The sequence below is a fragment of the Eleutherodactylus coqui genome, chromosome 1, assembly GCF_035609145.1.
Source record: "Eleutherodactylus coqui strain aEleCoq1 chromosome 1, aEleCoq1.hap1, whole genome shotgun sequence".
NCBI lineage: Eukaryota > Metazoa > Chordata > Amphibia > Anura > Eleutherodactylidae > Eleutherodactylus > Eleutherodactylus coqui.
The window spans coordinates 390,082,787-390,100,240 of record NC_089837.1 but is presented as its reverse complement, the minus strand read 5'-3'; positions in this window follow the sequence as shown (position 1 = coordinate 390,100,240).

The following is a 17,454-nucleotide window of genomic DNA, read 5'->3' as shown; positions in this document are numbered from 1 at the left end:
TACATTGATCCATATAGATACAGCTTGGCAGGCATATCTATTTTTAACAGCATTTTTGTAGGGCTTTTTTTTCTGACCTTACTCCCAGGTTTATACCATAACTACTCTGTGGGGCTGAGATCTTAGGATAGTATTGTCCAGTTTATTCAAGATTGTTCATTGTTTCTTTTCACTAATTAGTCTTTTTTTTGCACAGTTTAGAAGCAGGTTACAGAATGCTGTCATCTTGTGTGATGAAAACTTAAACTCACTCTTTTCTGTTCATCCACCATAAAGTATATTCCTATTTTATCTGCTTTTCCTATTTTTTTTTAATTTTTAAGTGCAAGGTTAGGTTTGCATAAAACATTGAAGCAAAGAAGATCGATGACAGACAAAGGCCACATGTACGTCTAGTCTGCCCTTATTTTCTCCATTTTTATTTCTCTCTTAGATTAGAGATAGGTTTATCTCAGTCTCAATTCACTTATTGTAGATTTTCAACCACATTGGCTGCAATTTTGTTCCAAGCATTTTTAATAACATTGTTTCAAATCTTTCTTCAACTAATTCAGGTTATTGCCCATTGTTGTTGTGTTTAGTTTCTTCTTAAAGTATTTCCTTCCTGAACCTAATTTAAACCTTTAAAGGGAATGTGACATCAAAAAAGGTCCTATTATATAAATCACATTTTTGTGTTAAACGTATTTTTAAAGAATTTTTTACGATTCCTTTAAACTTTCAGTCACAATCTAAAATTTTAAAAAGTTCTAAAATCCTACACTAGTCACTCTGACCACAGAGCCCAATAGACAGACAATTCTTGCTCTGTACAGAAAACATTGAAGCAGTCATCTCACTAACATCACAGACAGGCATACACTGACAGGTAACACCTATATATAGTTAACACAGGGTCCAACATTAATGATAGGTGATAAGCTGTGACCCTTTACTCCCCCTCTGCACAGGTCACAGAAAATGTCTAGAACTGTCTGTCATACAAGTCAATGGGTCAGCTTCTGTCCATTATGTGATTTGCCCATGAAGCTGCTGTAATACTCTAAATGCTGTTAAATGTAGCTCAGGAAAGATGTCAGCCCCCATAGCCATGTATAGGCAACAGAATTTAAAAAACAGATTAGAAAAATGGAATATGTTTCTCTATCTGGTTTTAATTAATGAAAAAAATGGTGATATAGTGCCTTTAACATTTCCCTTCATCCTCCAGGCTCCACAACTGTAGTTCTTTAAGGCCTTCCCTTTTTGTGCTTCACTATTTTTGTAGTTCATCTTTGGACTCTTTCCATTTCATAGGTATGGTCTCCAGAACTGATTAGTATTGAGTCTGTGTCTATATATCAGACAATGCTAGTATTGTTTTGTGTAAGCCTTAAGGAAACTGTAAATCCTGGTGTTCCTATTCTCTTATACAGTTGCCCCTAGTTTCCGTACTTGTTTTAATCTGGGTAGATTCCGTTTACCCTCTTACTTTTAGCACTAACAGGCACCGTCTTACGAAGCTATTTTTTTACATTCTGACGTATTTCTAAAAATAATGAGAGTCTGACAGGTATTCTTGAGAAAGTTGTTTTGGCCAATATAAATACATTCTAGAACTTTACAAATACGAGTGCACACATACCTTTTCTATTTATTGGCTAGAGTAACAACTTCCATTTGTGCTAACCAAAACATAATGGTTTCTCTATGAATAATTAGTATTTGATAATAATTAATTAAAGGGTGAGCAAAGACAATTGGGTTGATACAAAAGGCATAACAGCTCAAAGGTATTGTAGCTTTCTTCTGGTTCTTGTTAGACATTTAGATTCATGAAGAGTGCGGGATGTAGAGTAAAAAAACATAAGGACTTCTACAACTTAAAGCATTTGGGATTTTTAACATGGCACCCACTGCTGACAGTGTCTGAATTTTAGGGTTTGACAATATTTACATATGAAGGATTATTGTTTGTTGGTATTGATTCTTGTACAATTGCTCTTAGATCATTTGTATTTGTTTTGGTTAGGGTTAGTGATTTTAAATAGTGTGGAATAAAGTTTGGACCTTGCTGCCGTGCTGGCTTCCTACTAACAGTTCCATATGGGAGTAATTGCTGCTGAAAATACATGTTTAATCAATGAAATTCTAAATCTGCTATTTCAAGCAGTAATAGTCATTAGCAACATTAGCAATGTGTGATATTTTAAAATAAATATAACTGACCTGCGAGGGTGGCTGCACAGTGCAGAAGTTGTGATTGCACAATCATCCAGTGGATGGAGGCTATGAAAACTAACGTCATGGTTTTTTAACTCCTTAGTTGCTATGATCAGTTCTGATTGCCACATACTTTGGGAGTGCGATCAAATGGAGATACACTCCTTGATTAAGTTCTATCAAACCTGACATTGCGATGGCCAGAGCTGACAATTTTATACGGAAAGCCTGTGGCCTATGTAAGCTTTTTAGATGTCCCTGTGTGAATGCCTGTTAAGACATTATTTAGGTATGCCCTGGGCAATACTTGGGAATGCCTGTTGAATTTAAATGCAGAAAAATAATATATTGCAGGGTTTCCCACTCTTTTTCTACAGGGGCCTCACTGGCCAGAAGATTATGATGTCTGAGACTTGCTATTAAACATAGCCCATGACAACATTTTAAAAATGTATCTTCTATTTTGTTTCCTCAACTCAGTAGACCATAAGAATAAGCACAAAAGAAGTCCGTTATTTTGTCCGAAAGGCTCTGCTCAGATTTCCCTTCTTCTGTTCCATCATGGAACAGAAGAATGGAAAAAAAAAGTCAGATCCATCAAAATGATGGAAACCTAGGGTGTCTGATGGAAATCATTGACTATAACGGCTTAAAGGGGTTGTCCCGCGCCGAAACGGGTTTGTTTTTTTTTCAACCCCCCCCCCGTTCGGCGCGAGACAACCCCGATGCAGGGGTTAAAAAAGAACACCGGACAGCGCTTACCTGAATCCCCGCGCTCCGGTGACTTCTTACTTACCTGCTGAAGATGGCCACCGGGATCTTCTCTCTCGGTGGACCGCAGGGCTTCTGTGCGGTCCATTGCCGATTCCAGCCTCCTGATTGGCTGGAATCGGCACGTGACGGGGCGGAGCTACACGGAGCTACACGGAGCCCCATTGAGAAAAGGAGAAGACCCGGACTGCGCAAGCGCGTCTAATTTGGCCATTAGACGCCGAAAATTAGACGGCAACCATGGAGACGAGGACGCCAGCAACGGAACAGGTAAGTGAATAACTTTTGATAACTTCTGTATGGCTCATAATTAATGCACAATGTACATTACAAAGTGCATTAATATGGCCATACAGAAGTGTATAGACCCACTTGCTTTCGCGGGACAACCCCTTTAAGTCATGTTTCCATAACTCTACTGGAAAATTAGCTATTTTTTCTGGTATGATGGAAGGTCTGGATGGAACAGAAGTCTGAACAGTGTCTTATCTTACTGAACAACAGATCGTTACAGTCATAGAAAGGGCTTTGCCGCTTGTTTTCATTTCTGGCAAAACTACCTCCTGGGTGTGCCTCACCAACAACTGGGTGGAGGGTTCCTCACTAGTGAGGTCCACCTCACAGTTTGAAAAGTGCTGATCTATTAGTTAAACCGGTTATCAAAGTAAAGATTTCCTACTGGCGCTGCAAAAAGTTAACTGTATTCAAAACTCCAGGCACCTGATCTTCCCCCTGCTTAGGTTCATTTCTCTTATTATATGTCCATCAGTTTTGTTATAATCTTTTCTTTTTTTTTTGTGTATATTCTTTATTTATTTATTAAAGGTATTGCAAGGGGGGAACACAACAAAAGTGGGATCAAGGTAGGGAAGTAATCACAGTGTAAATGAGTCAAACAACCAACAAATATAAAATAAAAACAATGACTGCTCTGTTGAAATCTGCATTGTAAACAGTATAAGAAGAGCTTACAACATATTAATACATTGGTAGGGTAAACTTACCAGTGTGTACTTTGTAATCATTCACGCTTGCTATAATAGAGCTTTTTATGTATTGACATCCTGGTGATCCTGTGAAAGACTTTTATATATATATACAGCATAAGGTTTCATTAAGACAAGCGTTTTTTTTTGGGGGCACAAATAGCTATGCAAAAAGATCGCCGCTCGCATGTGGAAAAATCGCGTGAATGAAGTTAAAGGTGTGATCTACATTCACGCATAATTTGCTAGTTCACATAATCCGTGGTGCGTGCTGCGTGTTAATCCAGCTCCTATAGGAGTCAATGGGAACTCCTGAGCAACATACACTAGAGATAGGTCAGGTCCTATCTTTTCACGCAGCACGCACCGTTGATGCATGCATTGTAGCCACGCATGTCCTATCTTTTGCAAGTGCGAGTATTTTGCACATCTAAAAATCGTTTATGTATACACTTCAACAGGAAACTATTGGTTCTGATAGACAAGATCTTTTTGCGTGGCTATTTGTGCGCAAAAAAAGCGCTTGCCTGAACGAGGCAAAGAAGCAAAGAGGAGGAGAAAGCTGCAACCTGATCCAATAATGAGAAAGGAGGTGTGTGTCAGATTATCACAGAGACATCTATAGGCACCTGAGATAAACTGTAGCCACGGATCTCAGCTCTTCCCTAATTTAACTGGGGTAAAAAGCAGCCAAGGAGCAAAGTCTGAAGAAAATAAACAGCAGGTAAGTTTTCCCTGTAGGTACCAACTTTCACATCATTTTTAAGCTTCAGATTTTACAGTCAGTTTAATGTAACATGCACAAAGAAATGGAAAAATAAACATTTATTAAATAAACATCATTTCAGCATATAATGAGTTGTGATGACAAAAACCTTCCAAAAACAGCATCGCATCTGGTCACAGATCCACAGATTTTAAGCTGTATCGTAGCTCAACCTTGTTCCCTTTAATGGAGTTGAGATTGAATGCCAAACCCACATTACCCATTGACAAGTGTGGGTCCATATTTGGAAGAAAGCAACCATGATTTTGCAATCTTGTCCAACTTCCTTATCCTAAAATAAACATATTTGGTCTTATAAATACATTTTATCTGGTAGATTTTTAAGACTTGTGTTTCATACAACAGCCTCAATATAAAGACTACATGTACATAACAAGCCCAATGCATGAAGAGGTGCACACTTGTTTATCCATCAGGTACATTTTGGAGCCGATTGTTTGCCAAAAATGAAATCTATGCCAGCTACGAGCTGGACCGGATCTCTTGTTTAATTTATGCCAATTTCTGTCATAAATTTTTCAAAAATCTTTTGGCTTGGAGCAGCCATTCCATTTCCTGATAGGCCATGACCAATTTTATGAAGGTGGTGTGAACAGGAGTACATTGTAAAAAGTCATACATTTTATATGTAAGTCAAGCTTGCACCAAAATTTGCCACTTTTTTTTACACCATTTGTCATTTGATTGATGCCCTCCCCCAAAATGTTTTTGCTTAATGCGGAATAGAGTACAAAATATTAAAAGTATTGTGGTGAGTAGCAATAAAGTCCTAACGTTTATGTACCCAAAAACGGCACTTAAAATGCTTTAAGGTCAAGACAGTTACATCAATAAAAAGTTGGTTGACTAAGTATGGTAATTTTTATGGCCCATATCGTTTCCCATTCCTGTAGTCCTACTCCAGTGAACTTCCCCAGCTAATCCATGTTTAGGAATAAAAAGATCTTTTGAAGGCCAGTCATAAATAGCTAATCAACCATAGATTCACACAGAAGAAAGCCTCTTTCTTTCCAATAAACTATCAGGTTAAAAAATATTGCAACCTTGAAACTATTTAACTACCCACAAGCCCCTACACCAAGCAATGAACTATTCATCTTTTTATCCCTTTTATGAACTAATTTATCTTCTTCCACAAACCTCTTTCTGAACACCAAAATATTCTTCTCCAAAGACAAAGAACCACCCATGCCTTCCCTTACTCATATCTGTATCCCTCATTCTGCTTCTCCTCACTGCTAGTAGTATATCTCCCAATCCCCAGGCCACTGCACCAAATTCTCATATCTCCCATCTGTCACCAACCCATTACAAATAATTCTTGTAACCCTTCAAATCTCAAACACATTCACTTGACCTCTGCTTCTGTAGTCCCTCTTTAAGGAGCAATATCGAATGCATGTTCTGTCTGCAACAAACTTTCCTACATCCACAATCACTTTATTTCTCATAACCCATTTTTTCTGGGTGTAACAGAAACATGGCCAATACTCTCTGATACAGCCTTTCATACAGACCTCTTTTATGTAACACTTTAATTCACTCCCACTTCCTGCCTCAACAGAAAACATGGTGAAGTAGTCGGCCTTCTTTTATCAGATAACTGCTCCTTCACCCTTTCTACACTTTTTTCTCGCTCACCCTCCATCTTTGCACCCCCACACCCTCCATTGTTTTGAAATACACTCTGCCCATCCTCCAAGTGGCTGTCATTAAACTTTTATCTGCCAATGCTCCAAAACTGGAACAATGGATTCACACAGTTGCTGCCTTGCTTGGATTGTGTTAGCCAATACATAGCAGACTTTTCTTGTAAGTGTAGACATGTGACAGGACCGTGCAGCATTTGTCATTTTATGTTGTATCACTTCAAATATAAGTCAAATAAAGTATGGCACAAACATAGCACAGGTGGATCCTTATTCGACAGGTAAAGGGTAAATAAGTCCTGCCACCACCTTTATTGATCACCTTACTACCTGGCTCCTGTAATTTCAGCTGACCTCCTTATTGTCATCATGGGTGACTTCAACATTCCCACTGACACATGCCATTCAACTGCCTCCAAGCTAATATCACTTTCTTTCTCCTTTGGCCTTCTACAGTGGTCTTTTACTGCCACTCACAAAGAGGGCCACACACTAGACTTCATATTCACTCCTCTGTTCATCTAACCTAAATTAGTTAATTAGCCCATTTAGTTAAAGGGGTTGTCCCGCGCCGAAACGTTTTTTTTTTTTTTTCAATAGCCCCCCCCATTTGGCGCGAGACAAACCCGATGCAGGGGTAAAAAAAAAAAAACGTCCAGTACTTACCCGAATCCCCGCGCTCTCGCGACTTCTTACTTACCTTAGTAAGATGGCCGCCGGGATCTTCACCCACGATGCACCGCGGGTCTTCTCCCATGGTGCACCGTGGGCTCTGTGCGCTCCATTGCCGATTCCAGCCTCCTGATTGGCTGGAATCGGCACACGTGACGGGGCGGAGCTACAAGGAGCACCTCTCCGGCACGAGCGGCCCCATTCGGAAGGGAGAAGACCGGACTGCGCAAGCGCGTCTAATCGGGCGACTAGACGCTGAAATTAGACGGCACCATGGAGACGGGGACGCTAGCAACGGAACAGGTAAGTGAATAACTTCTGTATGGCTCATAATTAATGCACAATGTACATTACAAAGTACATTAATATGGCCATACAGAAGTGTATAACCCCACTTGCTTTCGCGGGACAACCCCTTTAAGGTGTGCAATGAGAGAAGGTGGAAAGTTCTGTGCAAAGATTATTCCACTCTTTGCTACACTGTACAGTATTACAGTCAAGCTTAATACATAAATATGGTTCCAAAACTATGCCTAGTGCATAGATACAGCAGCAGAAAAAATGTTAAGTATGCATTGCCAAAACCAAACTCTGTGCATAGACCTGGTGATAGAATCAAGTTCAGCGCATACAGTAATTACAGTACCATATCAGAACCAAACTTGGCATAAATACACTACCAGAAACAAATAAACTACATATATATGGTACCATAATCAATCTCAGTAAATAAATATGGTTCCAGCTCCAGAACCAATTTTAATGCATTAATACAGTGCCAGAACTAAGCTTGGTACATAATGCAATACCAGAAGCAAGAAAACTAGATACATATGGCACTAAAACCAAACAAACCATATAGATACACTACCAGACATAAGTTCAGTATATAAATATAGTACTGCATCCAAGTTTAGTAAATATATATAGTTGCACAATCTAGTTGTTACCTACACGATTGTAATATATCTATAGCTAGAGGGATGAATATATACTCCAGACCAGACACAGAGATCACCAAACAGACTAAACCCGAAACAAAATAATGGAAAATCTAACCCTATACCTCTGAAGTAGGGAAACTTTTGCCAAATGTAGGGTGATTGTCCTGAAAAGAACGGCCCTACACAGGAACACATCCTCCATCCATAAAGTGTATGAGCAGCAAACCTAACTAGACGGAGGACTCTGATATGGCAGAGAACACCACACAGGAGCAGAGCAGCTTCAAGGAGATGTCTCATGAAAGCAAGTGGGGTTATATACTTCTGTATGGCCATATTAATGCACTTTGTAATATACATCGTGCATTAAATATGAGCCATACAGAAGTTATTCACTTACCTGTTCCGTTGCTGGCGTCCTGGTCTCCATGGATCCGTCTAAAATCGCCTCTTCTGGCGATTTTAGACGCGCTTGCGCAGTCCGGTCTTCTTCTTTTCTCAATGGGGCCGCTCGTGCAGGAGAGCGCTTCCGTGTAGCTCCGCCCCGTCACGTGCCGATTCCAGCCAATCAGGAGGCTGGAATCGGCAATGGACCGCACAGAAGCCCTGCGGTCCACCGAGGGTGAAGATCCCGGCGGCCATCTTCACAAGGTAAGTATGAAGACGCCGGACCGCGGGGATTCGGGTAAGTACTATGTTGTTTTTTTTTAAACGTCTGCATCGGGTTTGTCTCGCGCCGAATGGGGGGGCTATTAAAAAAAAAAAAAAAACCCGTTTCGGCGTGAGACATCTCCTTTCAGACACTGCAAACTACAGATATCCCCACATCACACCTGGACCATCTTCAGACTTGTGTCTTCACAGACTAGACCAAAAGTATAAGCAGCCCCTCCTTAGGGGGAGCAGCTCTAAAAGAGCAACTCAGATTGGTTTGGCAGTTTGGCACTTTAGGGATTTTCAACATATGACAACCAAGGAACCCTCTGCAATAACAGGGAACCCTGAGGAATATCAGACATACAACACCAAAGGTAACCACTGCAGCAACAGAATGCCTGTGTCGAAAGCGTGAACCAGATGTCGTGACACAAATTCAGTACACAAGTATTGTGCCAGAACCAAGCTAAGTACACACAGTCGCAATCAAAATTATTCAACGCCATTGCAAATTAGGTTTATTTACCAAATTTACAAACTTTCAGCTGTTTGCAAAAAAACAATCAAACAAGAACAGCTTAAGGGCTAATTCCCACGGACGTATTTCTGACGCATTTCACGTGGCGGAAATCTATGGCATTATCCCGCAGCTATTAGGTTCTGTTGAATAGCTTTCTGCCCTTCAATGTTCATGCTGTGGAATCCTACTGCAGAATTCCGTTGGCGGAGTCCGACACAGCCATGGGCAAGAGGCCTAAGTAGCTCATCACAACTAATATAAGAAGTGGTTTCTCCAAATTCAACTCAGAATGCCACTTTTAATGACTACTGTAGTCTTAGAATTATTGAACCTCTCATGACAAGCATCTTTAATACTTAGTAGAGTACTGTTTTATTATTATGTCCTGCTGAAAACATAATGCATAGCCAGACACCAGCTTCAGGCAGCATTCCTTTTAATTTTAACCTATTCCTTATGGATAATGGCCTCTAGTTCACTAATATTCTTGGGCGTCTGTGCTGCAACAGACTCCTTATAGTCCCACCAAACACTTTCTATGAGGTTCAAGTCAGGTGAATGTGATAGTTACTCCAGAATCTTCCAAGACATCATATGAAAGTAAGCTTTGTGGACTCAGGTATGCATGGGATCATTGTCCTGTTGAAAAGTCCAATGACATTCAAGCTTTAGCTTCCTTACAGAATGCATTACATTTCTCCTAGGATTTCCTGATTAAATTAATCTTGCCCTCCATATACTGTAGGTTTCCAATGCCAGTAGAAGCAAAACAGCCACAGAGCATTACCGAGCCACTGCCATGGTTCACTACAGACAGGGTGTACTTTTCAAGTCTTCTTCATTATTCCTCATTCAGAAATACTACAAATCCATAGGCCTAAAAAGTTCCAGCTTTGTTTCATTGCTCTACAGAAAAGAGTCCCAACACTTCTGTGACTATGTATATGGTTTTGAGTATAATATTGGAGCTGGCTTTTTCTTGTGCTTTTGGCTCAGTAGAGGTGTTTGCTTTGGACCTCCAGCATGAAAACCTTCAGTGTTTAGTATGCATCTTACTGTGCAAACAGACAGCTCAGTGCCTGCTGCCACCAAATTGTGGGGTTTTGGCCACCTGCCTCCTCAGGAATCTGGTGGTAGCTAGTAATAGCTTCCTCTTTTTCTCATGTCCAGATAGTGTAGCCAGTGTTCTTTAATGTTGAACTTCCGAACTATGCTTCCAATGGTATCTCTAGGAACATTCAGTGCTTTTACTATCTTTTTGCTGATGTGTTTTAGCTCAAGCACACCTGATATAACTGCATGCAGCCCTTGATTAGTTTGCATCAGCTGTGCTTGAGACAGCACTTGATATAAAAATGTGTGCTCTTATGAGGTATTCTATTCATATAACTGAATAATTCTGAGACTGCAGTAGACATTAAAAGTGACATTTTGGGTTGAATTTGGAGAAACCACTTGGTATAGTAGTTGTGCTGAGATATTTAAAGTGTTCTTATTTGATTGTTTTGAAAACAGCTTAAAGTTTGTAAATTTGGCAAATAAACCTAATTTGCAATGGGGAGTGAGAAATTGTGATTGCAACTATACATGCAGTATTGGACCCAAGCTTAATACACAGGTATTTTACCAGGACTGAGCTCACTAGATGAATACTGTACAATACTAGGACCGAGTTGGGTATGGAACAACAAATGAATCATCCAAAGTAATGATCCGAAGCAGTCAGAAGAAGAATACCCAATTAATTTAGCAACTTACGGGTCTTTTCTGATTGGAGTTGTTCCCTTTCCCTTTTCTTTTTGCCATCCAGCCCAGATCATTATGATGACCTGCCTCTGCCATAATTTTCTAGAGCTTGACTGTTCCTAACACTTAATTGGATCCAAAGTTGGGGTCAGCAGGAAAAATGGAGCACTTGGTGGGACGGAAGGGGAGGGGGGTACTATTATTATACTATTAAAATGAGAAGATGGAACAATACCTCTGCAACATCACCTATTGGAAGGCAGCATTCCTGCAAGTCAATGTTAGACTTTTTAGACATGCTTTATAACAATGACCAGGAATTATAAGCCGAAGCCAGAAAAAACACATGACAGCTGTTTTGGGGTTTTTACACCTCATCAGTATGCCGTAGGTTTTTGGCTTGGCTAGTGGGAGGCCTATAGATGCAGTTTCTAGAAGGTGGGTCTATAGGCCCTCCACTAGTCAAGCCAGAAACATACTGCACACTGATGAGGGGCAAAACCCAGAGACAGTTGTCTATGTATGGCTTTTCTGGCTTTGGCTTACAATTCTCGGTGAATGTTATAAGGCTTGTCTAAAAATAAGTGGCGCTGCAGAGGTATTGTTCCATCTTACATTTGCATATTTCTCAGAGGAGAAACCGTTTAAATATCCACAAACACCTTCTAGGTTCTCTCCTTAAGAAGAAGTATTACTATTCCTGACCCACTATTATAAAACAGGAGGCTTAAAAAAGAGTGGCTTAGGTCAGTTGCTCACACAATAACATATCCCCCCATAGTTCCTAACACAAAATAGTGAATCCTTTGTGCCTCAAAGTAATTCTACCTTCTTTGTAACCCATCAAAGTGATAGCTGACCCTTAGTGTTTCAATACTGTAAAAATGTGTGCCCTCACAAAGTAATCATGCCTCTCTTTTTCTCCACAGTATTAGTGACCAGATTTGTGCCCTCACATAATAGTAATACTCACTTAATGAGGCAAATAAGCCACCACTGTGTCTGCAACAAGGTAATAGTTAGAGATGAGCGAACCTACTCGGCCACGCCCCTTTTTCGCCCGAGCACTGCGATTTTCGAGTACTTCCATACTCGGGCGAAAAGATTCGGGGGGTGCCGTGGGTGAGTGGGGGGTTGCAACCGGGAGTGGGGGGGAGAGGGAGAGAGAGAGGGCTCCCCCCTGTTCCCCACTGCTACCCTCCGCTCCGCCACGCCTCCCCCCGCTCCCCGGCGCCCCCCGAACCTTTTCACCCAAGTATGGAAGTACTCGAAAATCACAGTGCTCAATCGAGTAATTACTCGAAACGAGTACGTTCGCTCATCTCTAGTAATAGTCCTTCTGATCCCCCAAACTGTAGTAGTGGTCCCTCTGTGCCCCACAATGTAATAGTGACCCCTCTGTATTCCATAATATTATAGTTATCTCTCTGTGCTCCCATACAGTAATAGTAGTACCCTTGTGCCTAATAATGTAACAGTAGTTCAGCCTGTCCCACAATGTAATAGTGGTCCCTTCGTGTCCTTGTACCCCACGACGGTAACAAGAGGACATCCGCTACGATTAGAGGAAAGTAGGTTTCATCACCAACATAGAAGGGGGTTCTTTACTGTAAGAGCAGTGAGACTGTGGAACTCTCTACCGGAGGAAGTGGTGATGGCAAAATCCATAGAGGAGTTTAAAAGGGAACTTGATGTCTTTCTGGAGAAGAAGGATATTACAGGATATAAATATTAGGTTAAGTGTCAATCCTGGTATATAGGCAGGTAGGAACTATTAGGGGTTGATCCAGGGAACAGTCTGATTGCCATTAGGGAGTCGGGAAGGAATTTTTCCCCCAAAAGGGCTAATTGGCTTCTGGCCTTGTGGTTTTTTGCCTTCCTCTGGATCAACACAGTAGGATAGATAGGCTGTACTAGATGGACATTGTTTTCATTCGGCCTTACATACTATGTTACTATGTTACAAATATTAGTCATTTCTCATTGTGCTTCTTCTCCCCTCAAGTAATAGTTGTCACTCTGTGCTCCTGACCTATTCAAATAAGAGTGGTCCTTCTATGTCCCTGCCTCCCCAGTAATAGTCATTCTTCTGTGCTCCTGCCCCCTCAAGTAATAGCAGACCCTCTATGTCCCTACCCTCTCAACAGTGGTCACTCTGTGCCTCTAGCCCCACCAAGTAATAGTGGTTTCTTTGCACCCATGCTGCCCAAATAAAAGGGGTTCATCTATGCCCTTGGTCACCCAAATAATAGTGGTCCCTCTGTTCTCCAGAGTCACTAATGAGGGACTAACTGCAAATCCCTCAAAATATTAGTCTAAGCTCCCACCTCAAGTTCTGTCCTCTGTCTTTGACACATTGATCACTTACTCCCATAACAAATTCTCTCATTGTTTGACATCACAAATTTCTCTCTGTCCTCGATCTCCGCATACCTCTGCTCTGTGAGTCCATTTATAGTCTACTCATTTTCCAAAAAAATTCAGTTCAAACTATTAAGGATAACATACAAAATTGTTTGCAACCGGACCCTTCCATTGCTTTCTTCTTGTCTCTTCCTCACAGAAGTGTCTCCAAGATTTTTCCCATGCATTTCCCATACTGTGGTACCACAACCAATCAGGCTTTCCCTATCTTTGAAAACTAATGAAAACCTGAAAACTTACCTCCTCAGAAAAGCCTTCAGCCTACAGTAACCCTGCTGCCACTACACTACCATATGGGCAGCTTCTATCTTCACCTACTGTTTCCTTTGCCCTCCCTTTGGAGATTGTAATGCCACTTGTACAGAGTCCTTTCTCTGTTTATATCAGTTTGTCACTCAATTAGTTTATATTTACTGTACTTTTCTTGATCTTATGTAATGCACTTATATCCCATTACATGTGCATAGCACCCTAGAATTAATGTTATTAAAATAATAAAGAAGAATATTCATAAAATATTCAAGAAGAAGTATGAATCCGAATGTATAAACTGGATAAGTATCACTTCTTTTTTTAATTCAAAGAGATCCAGTAACCAGATATTATTATACCTCAAGCGAATTTCAAAATCCAACAATTTATTCAGAGTTATCACATATATGTATTGCCATTTTAAAGTATTTATATCATTCAAATTATAATCTCCTAAATTATCCCAAAACTGGAAAAAATATTTTTAAAGTTTTATCTTTTACAGGTCAAGTCCCAGTTTCCTTGATACTGAATGTATCAATCATTCCTACTTTTGTTTCCTCTGAATAGGTCCGAAATTTAGTGTTCGTTAATTTCATAGCATATCTTTAAAGGGGCCAAGCTCTATTTTTTGTTACCTTTGCACTAAATCCCCTACTTAGCCATAGAGTTTAATGATAAAATTAGGTGTCTGCAGCTAGCACTAGATTGTCTTGCTGAAGATGGATTTATACAATTTCCAGTGAGCTCATACCAGTAGGAGCTTAAGAGAAAGATTCGGGGGGCGCTGGGGGTGGCAGGGTGGTACGGGGGGTAGCAGGGGGGAACAGGGAGGAGCTCTCTCTCCCCCCCGCTCACCCCCACAACCCCCGCTCCACCCTGCCACCCACCGGCGCCCCCAAATCTTTTCGCCCGAATAGGCAGTTACTCAAAAATACTCGCTTGAGTAATTGCTCTAAACAAGCATGTTCGCTCATCTCTAGTCTTCAGTAACTGACCTATTGTATAATGTCAGTACCTGTTTTTATGTTAAACATTTTTATTACATTTTGGTGATTTTTGAAATTTTTTAGTGTTTAAAGGGGTTGTCTCGTGAAATCAAGTGGGGTTCAGCACTTCTGTATGGCCATATTAATGCACTTTGTAATATACATCGTGCATTAAATATGAGCCATACAGAAGTTATTCACTTACCTGCTCCGTTGCTAGCGTCCCCGTCGTCATGGATCCGTCTAAATTCGCTGTCTTCTGGCGTTTTTAGACGCGCTTGCGCAGTCCGGTCTTCTCCCTGGTGAATGGAGCCGCTCGTGCCGGAGAGCTGGTCCTCGTAGCTCCGCCTCGTCACGTGTGCCGATTCCAGCCAATCAGGAGGCTCGAATCGGCAATGGACCGCACAGAGCCCACGGTGCACCATGGGAGAAGACCCGCGGTGCATCGTGGGTGAAGATCCCGGCGGCCATCTTGGTAAAGGAAGAAAGAAGTCGCCGCAGCGTGGGGATTCGGGTAAGTAATAAACTTTTTTTTTTTAACCCATCCCTTGGGTTTGTCTCGCGCCGAACGGGGGGCCTATTGAATAAAAAAAAACCCCGTTTCGGCGTGAGACAACCCCTTTAACATTGGGATTTAATAAAAACTTAAATTCTGCAATTTTCACACTGACTACATTTAATAATAGTTTAACACATCCTGTTCTGTAGAGAAAACTTCTCAACAGTCATCTCATTATCATCACAGGCAGAATTACAATGACACATAATATCTATATATACAATGCATTTGGAAAATCTTCAGACCTTTCACTTTTTTTAACATTTTGTTATGTTTGGCCTTGTGCTAATATAAAAAAGTGAAAAGAAAATGATAAAAAGCTTTACAAACAGACAAATAAAAAGGAAAAACTAACATTTTGTATTGGTATAACTATTCAGAGACCCTGTACTTGTACTTATTTGAAGCACCTTTGGCAGTAATTACAGTTCCCAGTCTACTTCAGTATGATGCCACAAGGTTTGCACACCTGGATTTGGAGATTTTCTGCCATTCATCTCTGCAGATCCTCTCATGCTCTGTCAGGTTGGATGGGGACCATCTGTGAACAACCATTTTCAGATCTCTCCAGAGATGTTCAATTGGGTTTAAGTCAGGGTTCTGGCTGGGCCACTCAAGAACATTCACAGAGTTGTCTCAAAGTCACTCCTGTGTTGTTTTGGCTGTGTGCTTAGGGTCATTGTCTTGTTGGAACCTTCTGCCCAGTCTGAGCTCCCTTGCACTCAGAATAAGGTTTTCATTAAAGGGGTTGTCCCGCGCCGAAACGTTTTGTTTTTTTTATTCAATAGGCCCCCCGTTCGGCGCGAGACAAACCCAATGCATGTGTTAAAAAAACAAACCGTTTAGTACTTACCCGAATCCCCGCGCTGCGGCGACTTCTTCCTTACCTTAGCAAGATGGCCACCGGGATCTTCACCCACGATGCACCGCGGGTCTTCTCCCATGGTGCACCGTGGGCTCTGTGCGGTCCATTGCCGATTCCAGCCTCCTGATTCGCTGGAATCGGCACACGTGACGGGGCGGAGCTACGCGATGACGCGTAGAAGGGGGCGGAGCCAGAACTCTGCTCGTGCCGAGACCCAAGAGAAGGGAGAAGACCCTTCTGCGCAAGCGCGTCTAATCGGGAGATTAGGCGCTGAAATTAGACGGTACCATGGAGACGGGGACGCCAGTAACGGAGCAGGTAAGTGAATAACTTCTGTATGGCTCATATTTAATGCACGATGTATATTACAAAGTGCATTAATATGGCCATACAGAAGTGCTTACCCCCACTTGCTTTCTCGGGACAACCCCTTTAAGGATGTCTCTGTACTTTGCTCTATTCAGCTTTCCATCAACCCTGACTAGTCTTCCTGTCCCAGCCACTGACTTGGTCAGGTGATGAGCAGTGACTGGTTTCCTCCAGACACAACACTTAGAACTGAAAACAAACAGTTCAATGTAGGTTTCATCAGACCAGAAAATCTTGTTTCTCGCACTCTGAAAGTCTTTTAGGTGATTTTTGGCAAACTCCAGGCAGGATTTCATGTGTTTTTTTGGTTTGTTTGTTTTTTTACTAATGTGAGACGGTGACCGGCAAGGTGCTGGAGGGCAGGTATGTGTCGCCTAGGATGCTCTCCTATGCTGCCTTGGGGAGCGCTTGGGCAGATACGTGCCACCGAGCAGCCTGGGCTCGGTGGAGGAAGCCGGCAGTATAGTGTTAGTAGCATTAAGCTACTAACACGCTGTAGCAAGTAAGTGGCTCCAAGCCGCATAATCCGGGCCGGCTTTTCCTGGAGTGACCAAAGCGAAGGGTGGGATGGTCACTCCCACGTACCAGGTGAGGCTGGTACAGGCCTTATAAAGCCTGGGCCTACAGGGCCTAGAGGAGAGAGCTGAGACCTCTGCAGGTCTGAGAGTCCTGGCTGGCTGTGTGCAGGAGCCATTTTGATTACCAGTGTGTAGACAGGGACGCTCCATGTATAGTAAGTGCTCAGACAAGCAGGATTTACTTTATGTTTGCCTGATGTTAAGGCTTGTATTTTGCTTTGTTTGCTTGGAAATAAACCCAGGCAAAGCCTGGACTAAAGACTTTATCGCAAGTGTCACTGTCTCTGACTGCTTATGCCCAGGTTGCTACCGATCCTAAACGCTAATCCCTTACACTAAGGAGAGGCTTCTTTCTGACCACTCTTCCATAGAGCCCAGATTGGTGAAGTGCTGCAGTGATGATTGACCCTTTGGAATTTTTCACCATCTGCACAAAGGCAAGAGTGACCATTGGGTTCTTGGCAGGGGCGTAGCTAGAGGCTCA